The sequence below is a fragment of the Hyperolius riggenbachi genome, chromosome 5 (assembly GCF_040937935.1).
Source record: "Hyperolius riggenbachi isolate aHypRig1 chromosome 5, aHypRig1.pri, whole genome shotgun sequence".
Taxonomy (NCBI): domain Eukaryota; kingdom Metazoa; phylum Chordata; class Amphibia; order Anura; family Hyperoliidae; genus Hyperolius; species Hyperolius riggenbachi.
In genome coordinates, this window is record NC_090650.1 from 75706781 (window position 1) to 75719184 (window position 12404).

Below are 12404 nucleotides of genomic sequence, written 5' to 3' on the forward strand. Positions count from 1 at the left end.
GTTTTACTGAACCCGGGTTCAACCTTGAGTGTGCTCTGTTTAGATGCACACTGAGGCGTTTATAATACAGATATTATTCTGTGCCACATTTATTCATGTGGTGGATTGTACCTCTTTATATTCATTAGACATGATTGTAGGCAGCTGTAACCATTTTGGACCAATTGGTCGGTTTTAATTGTTTTTATCTTCAATTTGTTTGGAACTATAAGATGTCATTTTGTATCAATATTATATTTTTTGAATAAATGCTATCATTTCATTAGAGTGGTGCTGTGTTTATGGGCTTTCTGTTCTTGCAAATTTCTACATGTTTTTTTAGCCCTTGCACACTCTTATCATCATTATTATAGTGTAGTGTTGCGGACACTCCTTTGCTCTTGATATGCTCCCCTTCCAGACACAGGCAATTGAAATCTATGCCCTGCCAGGCATGCTCCCTCATGCTGGCGGTCACTGCACTCAGCTGTCTAATGACAGTTGGGCTCCCTATGCCGGTCATTGGCTGAGGACCCTGTGGTCACTGTGAGCCAATCACAGTGATCACAGCTTGAAAGGTGAAATAAAGGCTCTGGTCCTTAAGGGCCGTAACAGGGGTGCAGGTAAGGTTTTGGTGGCCCCAAGCAGTCCATATCTTGAGTCCCCCATCCATGAAAGAAGTGGCACGTGAAGCACGCAGCGGAGAAAATGGGTGTGGCCAAAACATGATGTGGGAGGAGCCGAATACTAGCAGTTTCTAGGCTAAATTGCACCCAGGGCAATTAAATAAAATGCGCCCCCCAAGTGGAGACAGGTATAGGTGCCCCCAGTATAGGTAGCCCGTATAGTTGCCACCCGTATAGGTTAGATAGGTAGGTGTCCGCAGTATAGGTTAGATAGGTAGGTGCCGGAAGTATAGGTTAGATAGGTAGGTGCCCGCAGTATAGGCTAGATAGGAAAGTGCCCACACTATAGGATAGATAGGTAGGTGCCCCGCAGTATATGCTAAATAGGTATGTGCCCACAGTATAGGTTAGATAGGTAGATGCCCCCAGTATAGGTTAGATAGGTAGGTGCACACAGTTAAGGTTAAATAATAGGTACTCCTAAGTATAGGTTAGATAGGTAGGTGCACGCAGTATAGGGTAGATAGGTAGGTACACACAGTTAAGGTTAAACAGGTAGGTACCCCTCAGTAAAGGTTAAATAGGTAGGTGTACGCATTATAGGTTAGATAGAAAGGTACCCCTCAGTATAGGTTAGATAGATAGATGTCCCCAGTATAGGTCTGATAGGTAGGTACCCCTCAGTATAGGTTAAATTGGTAGATGTCCACAGTATAGGTTAGATAGGTAGGTGTCTCCAGCAATAGGGGCTGAGAGAGCGGGCAGAGCAAAGTTTCAACTCACCTGCCTCGATCCTACGCACAGCCTCTATCTTCATCCTGTCCCATCTGTCGTATCGGTAAGAGCTCTCACATGTCATCACAGGGGCCACTGTTACCATAGCGATAAGCACCACACGACGAGGCAGGTGAGTTGAAACTTTGCTCTGCCCGCTCCCCTCACCGCTGTGCACACCCTCCTGCTGCTCCACCGCTAGCAGCAGAGCGAGGCCCCCCTTTGTGTGAGGCCCCAAGCGGGGGTGTGGCTCGCCTGTATGCTGGCGGCACCCCTGGGCCTGAACCATGGCATCCAGAAAACATTAAACATTGGGTCTATTTAGACCTGTGCTGATATGTCCATTGTGTTCAGTGTATGGTGTGTCTGTTGCAGTGATAAAGTCCAGACCAGCATGATTTGTTTGGGCACTGCATTAAAGTAATAGCAAAACTATGTATGAAATGCCTGATGAAAAAAAGGGTTTGTGCTCTGGACGGTGACAGCACATTTATTGTCACTGTGCATGGCACCAATCAGTGATAGTGTAGACTGAGCTTAAAATCTGCTTCATTCAGTTGCAAAAGAAAAAAAAATAGCAGCTGGTTGAACTTTTCAGCCCTGTCTTATTATTTCCTCAGCCAGACAGAAGTGCTTTGGCTTCTGTTTACTTTTCAGATCAAATGTGACTATGTTCAACTGCCTCATTTGCATAGATAACAGTACTAAGTTTTAATTTTGTGGTTACCCTTGCAATGCTAGAAGCCATAATGCTAGAAACCTAACACAAGCTATTCATGTATCTTGAGGGAGAAGGCCTTCTCTCCTCACTTGTGTCCCCCAAAAAGAAGGTGGTAATAATAGCATTTGGTAGTAACTGGAAGCCCCTTTTAATATTAGGCTTGCAAAGTACTCTCCTTTTTAATCATTCTGTACTATGTCTTTAATTTTAGACATTAACATACTCTCATATTCTCAGGGAATCCCTGGTTGACATAATTAATAATGAATGGTTAATTTATGGTAATTAACAAAATCACTTGAGGGTTCCTGTTTGGCCTTTTAAATGAGCAAACGCTTAATTGGTAAGGATTGAAGAGGATTAGTTTACCTCCTTGCTTGAAGGGACAAGGTTGGAAATAAAAACTTTACAAAGACCCAGATAGATTACAACGTTTGGAACATTGAACGTGGGGAGTTACACCAGCACCCAGGACCCCAACAACTACAGGTAGCCTGCTCATCTTCCCATCCCACAGTAGCCTACTAGCCACTGTTGGACACCCTCAATTTGCATAGTAGCACAGTGAAATTAGATATATTACCTGCTCCAATGCCAGGTCAGGTCAGGTCCACTATCCTCTCCTGTTCACAGCAGCTGTGCTCTGTGCTTCATACCTCTGTGAAATTTCTGAGTGTTCCTGCATGTCTGCATGTCACATGACATGCAGTGAAAGCTGTACAGAGGCATGCAGCACAGTGTATGGCTGCAGTGAAGAGGAAAGAAGAGCATACATGGTCTGATGCAGGTGCAAGTAAAATACACTGCACTTTGCACTATTCTGAAAAATGGGTATTATACTTGCCAATGCTGGCTGCACTTAGTATGGAGGGTATAATACTGGCCACACTTGGTATGTGGGGTGTTGTGCTATGCTGGCTACATTTGCTATGAGGGCAACACTTGCTATGGGGGTGAGGGAATAATGACAGCACTTATTATAGGAGGAAGGTGATGGAGGATGCATTTGTTTGGGATTCCTGCTGAGGCCTGTCAGGGTCAACCATTCTAGGGAACACAGGAAATAACATAGGGTAAGATTGCCCGGTAGCAACTAACCTACAACTGTAAGGGTCTAGAACACAATACTATTGCACACAATCCATTTTGGAAGCTAATGTCCCCATTCTTCAATCGCATAATATTGCAACCTAGTTGTTTTAAAGGTCCACTATCGCAAAAAAATGTAAAATTTAAAATACATATAAATACTTACAAATAGGAAGTAGATTTCTTCCAGAGTAAAATAAGGCTTAAATTACTTTTTTCCTATGTTCCTGTTGCTTACAGTAGGTAGTAGAAATCTGACAGAACCGAAAGGTTTTGCCTAGTCTATCTCTTCATGGGGGATTCTCAGAATGACCTTACTCTTTATAAAGACATTCCCTGAAAAGCATTTATACAAAGTGCCAGCCACCCTCCCTGCCCACTGCACACTATTTTGGCAGTATTGGATGGTGCAACTGCCATTCACTAAGTGCTTTTGACAATAAATAAACCCTCAGAATCAATCATGAGTAGAGATGACCCGAACGGCTCGCCGGCGAACGGTTCCCGGCGAACTTCCGGGGTTTGCGATCGCAGAGAACCGCAAACTTTTACGTAAGTTCGGTTCGCCCCCATAGTGCATCAAGAGGATCAACTTTGATCATCTACATCACAGTCAGCAGGCACATTGTAGCCAATTAGGCTACAATCCCTCCTGGAGTCCTACCCACCCCCCTTATAAAAGGCACGCAGCGTCAGGCTTTTCACTCACTCGTATTTCACTCACTCGTGTGCCTGCAGTAATTAGTGAAGGGAAAGCTGCTGCAGACTCACATAGGGAAAGTTTAGTTAGGCTCTTGTAGGCTTGTTAGCTTGCTCCTTGCTGATTCTTATTGCTAAAAAAGCACCCCACAACAGCTCTTTTGAGAGCTAATCTTGTTCTTGTGATCTATTTTTTTTTCTGTTTGTCCCACTGACACTTGTGTTACATAGACAGCCTTGCTAATTCCTACTGTGTGTGCCACTGCCAGGCCCAGCGCATTCAGCGACTAATATAAGAGTGAACAGAGGCACCAGCAGGATAAAAGGTACTAAAAAGTTTACAATTCCTCAGGAGGTGGTGGTGGACTTGCCTCCTTGAAGTAGACAAGATACTGTCAGCTTTTTAACAACAACAGGTTTATTTATATACTCCAGACAACCATGCAACATGTTTTGCAGGTATATTCCTGCTTCCTCAGGCAATAACAAATAGGAGTACACGCAGTACAGTCTCAAGGTCACGATAAGCGCCTCTGTCAACAAACTAAGTCGCTCTCCACACAGCACCTCTGCCCACAGGCCGCTTGACTGCCTTCTCTGCCACCACCAACAGGGTCCAGGACTCCAGGTGGATTCCTGAATTTTTAAGGCCGCTGCTAGCAGCGGCCGCTATACTAATTTTTCAGGTGCGTGCACATGCCTGCCTAATTTTTCTGGCTGCAACAATACAAAAGGCATGTACATGTGCCATTTCCCCTTTGTGATCATTACCTTGCCGCGGTGAAGGGGCTTGCGTATCACAATGAAGCAATGATTGACCGCTGGCTGCATGAGTGTCTCGGGGGGGGGGGGCACACCCAAGATAATAAGGTCTTTGCTTCATTGTGGACAGACCAAATTTGATTAGCTGGAATGTCACTGTTCTGTCATTCAGCTACCTCAGCCTGGCGACCATATGGGCTTGAAAACCGCCACGGCCTGCACTCTCGCCATGGTGTACACCAGTCCAGCACGGCCATCACAAAACAAACAGCTGTTTGCGGTGCGTTGCACAGTGAGCTTGGTGTGTCAGTGTGAAGCAGTACTCTAATTACACTCTCTGATTTATGTATACAAATGCAAGATGTTTTAAAGCACTTTAGGCCTGCAATTTAGCATTCAATGTGATTTCGGCCCCTAAAACGCTGTTTTGCGTCAAATCCAGATTTTTCCCTGCGACTTTTGGCGTGTATCCCACTCCGCCATGCCCCCCTCCAGGTGTTAGACCCCTTGAAACATCTTTTGCATCACTTTTGTAGCCAGCATACATTTTTCTAGTTTTCAAAGTTTGCCTCCCCATTGAAGTCTATTGCGGTTCGCGAAAGTTCGCGCGAACCTAACTTTTGCGGAAGTTTGCGAACCCGGTTCGCAAACCTGAAAATCGGAGATTTGGGCCATCTCTACTCATGAGAAGATGGGCTAGTCCAAAACCTGTCAGTTCTGTCAGACTTTTACTACCTACTGCAAGTGACAGCAACATGGGAGAAAAGTAATTTATGGGTCATTTTACTCCGGAAGAAATATAATTCTTATTTGTCTGTTTTTTACACGTATTTAAAATGTTCTGACTTTTTGCGATCGTGGTCCTTTAATGCTGTTAGTGTTCCAGCTTGATGTGAGCATCATGAGTGTAAAGGATTAATGATTGTTTATATGGAAATTTGACCACTCCCCACAGCACCTGCTATTCCATTTAAAATCATGGTCCCTTAACAGAATGGGCATAGCCTCTCTTTTCTTTTATGGTGTAGGAAGAAGTGAAGCGATGCCTAAAGAAAAAAAGGAAAACAACAAAGATGCAGAAAGCAGAAGGGAAAGAGCGGGGGAGAGGAAGTAAGAAAGGTTTAATTTGATGAGCTTCAAACATCTTATCTAGCGTGTACTGTAACTCAGAAAGAATAACTATGCAAATAAGGCAGTGACATTTATAAATGTAAATAGATCAAATGCTCCATTATGCATCTTTTATCAGGCTGTGCTTGGTGATAAACAGCTGTGGCAAGAGGATATTGCCAAAGCCACAAGGTAGTCAGTAGCTTGAGAAAAAATGACAGAGGTAATAGAACGACTGCTGGCAAAGCCTTTACAGTAAGCAGACAAGTGACAAGTGGCAGAGGTTGGCAGACAAGGCATGCAGTGTACCGGATATTATGCCTAGCAGGGGGTGTTTGCGCTGATGCGTTCTGTTGTCGTAGTATTTCTATAATGAAGTTACAGCTTTAAGTGAGGGGAGAGTGTCAGAGCAGGTGTAACACTGCTGGCAGGAAAATATAGATCCAGAGATAAAAATGGAGATTGCCTGGCAGCAGGTGTGATTAGAAGCAGCGCGTGTTGTGGGGATGTGGGAGTCATTGAGAAGTGTTATTGAACCTGTTTATTTTTAGGGGAAAAAAAGCTTTCAGTGTTTCAGGAAATGCATTCATTAGAGGCTCATGTTATGAAGTGGCTAATGCTTAGCTGTAGGGGGAAATTACACACACAAAAAGCCTCACAGGGGAGCAGTTAATTCATACAAGAGTACAAAGTGAATTCTGCAGTGTTCACAGCTACCTTCATTATTATCCAGATCTCCTTCTGTGCGCCTCCGCAGCAGTGATGGATTATGATGTAATGGGGCCCTAGGCAAGGCAGTAGATCTGGAGCCCCCTTGTGGTCCTTTTGGTAAAAAGAAGTGGAGAGAGGTCAAAGAAGGTGGCAGGTGAGCCCCTTGACATCTACTAGGCCCCAAGCATCTGCCTAGTTTGCCTGGTGAATGATCTTGCACTGCTCCGCAGCCTGCAAGGCTCAGGCCTATACTGAATAGAGTTCCTAACTTGATGTGAAACTCTTTCTTGGCCCTTTTTACTGTACATTGACCAATAAGAGTGCTGTTATTGTTAGATGATGCCTCATTGGTCTGTAGACAGTACAAGTGATGTTAGAAGTAGGCGGCTCTCCCAGGGGGTGGAGTCTTAAGGCCTCGTTTCCACTTGTGTGTGGTATGTGTGTTGTGCGGCATGCGTCTTGCGAGACGCGATGTCAGCACAGCTGTGACGTGTCTCGCAGCTGAATCCCTCTAGCCGCGCTCAGGATTCGGATGGTGATGCGAGCATTTATGCTGCAGGGCCTCAGATTTTTCCCCAGCCATGAATTCAGTTCTATAGCCTGCCAAATTCCATCCGAAATCATGGCCAAGGAATCAGCCCATTTTCGCACAAATGGAAACCTAGCCTAAGTGACTATGGGTCTTCACCAGAGAACCCGGCAAGAGATGGTGGGCCATCACCCTTAGTGGGAGTCAGACAACTGCTGCCTGGTATCCACCAGGTCACAACCCCTGGGATTGACCCACCAATGAGGGAAAGAACAGGAGGGCAAACTCTGCAGTGTGAGGAGGGCAGGATAGGTATATCTCACTGACTGGACTAGCAGATGGGACTGATGGACAAGATTGGTGGACAGAACTGACTGATAGGACTAGCATACAGGACTGAGTGACGGGACTGATGGCCAGAAAGGACTAATGAGAATGGTGGACAGGACTTACTGACCGACCGATAGGACAGGCGAAAAGGACAGAATAACCGTCGAGTCAATACAATTGCCTAAGAGATGGACAGAACAGGATAGTGAAGCAGGTGGTTTCAGCATTCGGCCAGTAACTGCTATAGCAGTAATGCTAAAGTGTGTACCCCATGCAAGAGTTTTTTTCAGGGTTCCAGCAATCTAATGACTTCTCCTTCCAAGTTGCTATGATTCAGAGGGGGAATAGAATTTAACGCTATTGGGGATATGAGCGCAGCAGGGTGAGCAGTCATTTGGCTCACTCGGAGCCTAGCTCACCGGTGGCGTCATAACACGTATGCCAGCATAGCATCACTCTGCAGCTGCAATGATCAAACAACGAGTGCTGTTTGTCAGGGTTTAACCTCCTTGCCGGTTTTCCCGACCTGAGCTCGGGGTAGAAAAAACAAGCTATTAGCGGTGATCCCGAGCTCAGGGTAGGCATTGCAGAGCTTTACTTGCAGTTGTGGAGTCCCGCGCGTGATCTCGCTGCGCAGCGGGACTCCAGCCTCTCTTTCCGGCAGTGTGGGGTCTTTCCCTGGCCGCCGGGATCCCCCATGTCCCCGCTATTCTTCCGGGGACCCGGCAGCCAGTTGGAGCAGCGCAGTCGTGGTGGTGGCAGCAGAGTGGTGGTGGCAGCGTGACGTCATCGGGGGCGGGGCTAATATTGAAAACGAACTTCTCTATGTTAGAGAAATATAGAGAAGTTCGTTTATATGTATATTAGCGCCATCTTGTGGGCAAAGAGAAAACTGCAGCACAGGAGCCAGGAAGGTACATTTTTTTTTTTATTTTGCTGCAGATCTCCCTGCCAGAATGATTTTTTTCAGGTTTTAGGGTCTGAAAGAGTGGAAAAAACCACTTAGACCCTAAAATCTGGAAAGAATCAGACCGCCAAGGAGGTTAAATAACCCTAGCCATTAAGCAATTGCTTTAGCGCTACCACCCACCAAGCGCAGAAGAGGAGATGCTGCACTGAAGAGCCCACTGTTGTGCGGGTCAGTGTAACACCTTCTCACTTCCCCTTATAGCAAGTGCAGATATCAAAAGCCCTGCCCAGGAGAAAAAAAAAAGGTAGTGCTTCCATAATCAGAGCATCAACACAAATAGTAATGCAATAAAGTAGAGTATATAACCTTCTCCAGTGATGGATCCATTCCTCTTCACTTTTGTCTACAGCCTTCTGTGATGCACAAGAACTTTTGGAAGCCATACAGAGGTGGGTGACAGTGGGTGACTACAGACTGCAGTTAATAGGAATTGATCTGGCATTGGCACAAGTAGTATACTCTGCTCTATTGCATTACTCTGCATATGGGTGGAGGGGGTGGTTATTACCAGGAGAGCACTAGAATCGTTTCAATGTGTAGAGGGGGAGAAGTAAGCTTCCTCAGTCTCAGGCCCCCCAGTAACTGTTGGGTTATCTCCCAGTGGTTATGCCACTGCTGTGAACACTTAATGGTACCTGCAATTAAGCATTTACAGTAGTCCTCATGGGAATGTAATTGGAGTGTTCACTGCATAGAAGTGAGATTTGTAATTCATACCTTCCAAGGGAGAAATTATATTTGTCCATTTATCAGCAGCAAAAGTTTTAAAGATTCTCTCCAGCCAGTAGGCTGACCCACTCTCTTTCCCCTCTCTAGATAACCAGAGGTACAGATTATTTGTTTAACAGCTTCAGAGGTAATGATTGTAAGCACCTTGTTCAGGAGAAGCTAATGATCACTGTGAACATGGCAGAGTATTTCACAAAGCCTTCAAAAAGTCCATTACAACCAATTCACTGCATGCTCTAGTGTTTTCATTAGTAGAATAGCTTTTTAGGGCTGAGCCACACTGCTAAGCACTTTGCGAGCCCTCCGCGCTGCGGTTGAGTTATGAAAAATGCCCTCCTATTGACTTACATTAAAAATGTGTCAAGATCACAGCAAAATGTTTCTCAAAATGTTGGCAATTTTGCCATGATTCTAATGCAAGTCAACAAGAGGAAGGCGAATGCAGCATGGGCCGATGTGAAAGTGTTCAGCAGTATGGATCAGCAATTTTTTAGCAATAACTGAAATAACTAAAGGGAAACTAAAGTCAGTCTACAAAATGCAATTTTACTTACCTGGGGCTTCTACATGCCCCCTGCAGTCAGCCTGGGCCCGCACCGGTACTTTAGGCTGCTCTGATCCCCCACCACGGATTAGTTTTACTTTTGGCGACGACAGACCACTGCTCCTGTGCGGCCCAGCCTGTGCGCGTCCTCGTTCACGCACCCGGTGGCTGGAGCATCCTGCGCAGCTACAGTAGAGATTTTCTCATATTGCTCCTGGCCACGGGAGCACGAACGAGGACGCGCGGCCTGGGCCATGCAGGCACAGTGGCTAGCGACAGGCTCAGTTGCTGAAATCAAAACTGAGCTGCAGGACCAGAACATCCTAGAGTACAGAAGCACAGGCTGACTTCAGGGGGCCGGTAGAAGCCCAAGGTAAGTAAAACAGCATTTTGCATATTGACTTAAAGAGAAACCGTAACCAAGAATTGTACTTCATCCCAATCAGTAACTGATACCCCCTTTCCCATGATAAATCTTTTCCTTTTCTCTAACAGATCATCAGGGGCTCGATATGGATGATTTTTTGGTGAAACCCCTCCCACAGTGTGATGTCAGCGCCTCACAGCACTGAGGTACTGACATCACACTGTGGGAGCCTTGGTGCATTGTGGGAAATAACAGCTGTTTACAACTGCAACAAAAAAGCAAGCAGCATCTCCTTCCAGTGACATCACTTGCCAGCAGTAAATATGTCACCATGTGATAAATGTCATAATGTCAGGGAGAGGAAAGTTTTTACAATGATGAGCAAACACTGACTAAATAATTTGTACATAATTATTGTAAAAATTAAGCACTTTTTTATTACATTATTTTCACTGGAGTTCCTCTTTAAAGAGAGCCTGAGGTGGGCTTAAAAAAAAAAGTAGGCTACCTGATCCGCATGGCTGAGCAGATCAGGTAACCACAAAAACCTCGCCACTCCTGTGGGCCGCAATGGCTCACTTTTCCTTGCGTGGCCTATAGAGAGACAGTGTGTCTCTCATAGCGTGCAGGGAGGCGGGGGAGCAGCAGGGGGTGTGGCCAAGAAGAGAGCGCTGTCCAATGGCAGCTCTGTAAACCCTGTAGGAACACCCTTGATGGGCGTTTTAAAATTGGAATTCCTCTCAATGTCTACCTCCGAGATAGCAACAAATATTGTCGCTAATCTCGGGGGGCTATAGCGAGGCAGTGGGGGGGGGGACATAGAGCAGCATTGTGGGGACACAGAGGCATGTCAGGAGGCAGAGAACATGCCTCTGTGTCCCATCCGCCCCCCGAAGATCCACCTCAGGTTCCCTTTAAGTATCCCTTAAGGCAAGGCAAGGGCAGCCCTACCATGAAGCATACTCAATCAAGTGATTCAAGGCAACAGGCTGTAGGGGGCAGTATCAGCTCTACACTCAGCTTATCCTTTTCAGTTTCTCCCTCTGCTCTGCTGCTTGTGCCTGATTCACTAGCACAGAGCTTGCCTGCTGTGTCTGTGTGTGCTGGCACGTCCCTTGCTTAAATATGGACTGCTGTATGCTAGACCTGCCTCTTCTAGATGTGCCAGTCCACCCTCTGATTTCCTGCAGTTTATTGCTGTGCATGTATGACTGCGGAAAGTATGGTGTGTCTGTGTGTGTGTGTGTGTGTGTGTGTGTGTTCATGCTGCGCCAGCCAGCCACCTTTAGCTGTCGGTATCCAGCCACCCATCCACACAGTGTTTTCCTGGGGTAAGAGAGGCATCCTCACAAGTTTTCTTCTGGCAGCAAAAAGTTTAGAACCTGCCCTTAGGCAAGGGGACACTTGTACTAAACACCTTCTGGGGTTCTACTTTAAGGTATCTACTTCTCCACTCCAGGAGGTTGGATGTTCCTGGCTAATCACTACTGTTCTGTCCTAGGCCAGTTGTGTGAAGTGTGTACCCCTATCTACCTTCTCCTCCTACACAGACATACATTTCTATGGAGGGAGGAGGGGGAGGGGAGGCAGAAGTTCATTCATCAGTCAGTTGGTGCTCCGTGCCTCTGACTGTCATCTAAGCGGCATACTTATATTTAGAAGATACATCTCTGGATACGCTTAGAGCTTGAGATAGGAAATTTGCATCTTAAAGTTTGCACATGCATAGATGAAAGCTCAGCATTCATCCACATTACACATCCTCATTAAACAAGCCAGATTGGCATTCATCTTGCATTGATTATCTCTCATACATAAATCTCACTAACACACAGTCACTTGGCATTTACACAGTCACCCACTGCCTCCATCACTTCCGAGACTGCTAAACAGAGAACAAGAAAAATAAATAACTCTTTCTGCAAAGTACTATTATCCCCAGACATTAGTGACTTGTCTGTTATTAGCCTGGATTGTAGGATAAGGCACATTGGCCTCAATTCACTAATATTATGCCGGTGATAATAAGGCAAGAGGAAACTTACCGTCACACATCGATCTTGCCTTATTAAAGCGGCATTGTCACCATAAAAATCAAATTTCAATAGCAACTGTTCTGAGTGAATTAAGTGATAAAGATGCTAATTCTGCATTCAAAACTTTCAAAACTTTTTCCGCTGTTACTGTTTGAAGTTGTCACATACCTTAGGAGCACTGGCCCTTTAAGTGCCATTGCCAAACAGTTGCATGCTGGGTGTCTTTTTATCTATAATACCTCTTCCCTTTAGTTCCCCCTCCTTCTAATGACATAACACGGTGCACTTCCTTCAAAGCAAAAAATCACCAGGTGTCTGCAATCTCACATATATACTTATCTCACATATATACTTTTATTAAGTTATCCAATAAATACAGCCCTGAAAAACCCCTCCTATCCCCCCTTGAAAAAGTGACAAGTGTCAGC